Raw genomic sequence first — 886 nt, forward strand, 5'->3', positions numbered from 1 at the left:
ACCCCCAGTCATTCTTGTTAAGAAACTTTAGTATGATATGGAAGCATATATTATTAAGTATTCTATACTACATTTGTAAAAGTAGCATAAGAGACAGTGTTTGTAAATTGTAGATACAGTTGCATAAAAATATGAGCTGTCCATAAAGTGGAATAATCCACTGGGTCATCAACAATTCAAAAAGACTGGTACGGGGTGTGTGTGGGGGGGAAATTCTTGCTGTTCAATTTGTTTTGAATTTAGGTACGCTATGTACCTGAAAGTAGGCTACAAATTAAGAGGGGGTATCCTGATCCTTCCGTAACAAAGAATCCTCACTTCTACTTTTATCCCTTGAAGTTTTCCAGGTAGGAGCTGTGATTGTCCTGCAATAGACACTAGGAAAGTTCAAGCCACAATAGGTAATAGGCAACATCTTTAACATGATCTCTATTTTTTTTTAATGAGTAGATAATAATACGAGCAAATATCATCTTATATTTTGCTTTTCATTTACAGGCTTCAATGTGATTTCACACACAACTTTTGGCTTGATCTTTATAACAAGTATGCATATGTTTAAGTGTATAAGCTGATCGTGTGATTCCACATAGCCATTCAGTGAGGGCTGTGTCTGACTTTTAGTTCAGTGTCTATTTTACCACACAAAGCTATCCCAAGCACTGTTCAGCATTCTCTTTTCAAATAAAACCCAAGAGACAGAAATATGGAAAAACATAGTTTGAGAAATGTATAAGCAGAAACATGACCATTAGATGGAAAAACTATATTTAGATAAATTTCAGAGTTTTGCGAGTACATATTAAATTGGTATGTTTAGTTTCAAGAACACTAATAATTATTTTTACTGCACACTGATTATAATTTATTATAATTGCATAAAATT

The sequence above is a fragment of the Propithecus coquereli genome, unplaced genomic scaffold, assembly GCF_000956105.1.
Source record: "Propithecus coquereli isolate 6110/MARCELLA unplaced genomic scaffold, Pcoq_1.0 Scaffold531, whole genome shotgun sequence".
Lineage (NCBI taxonomy): Eukaryota > Metazoa > Chordata > Mammalia > Primates > Indriidae > Propithecus > Propithecus coquereli.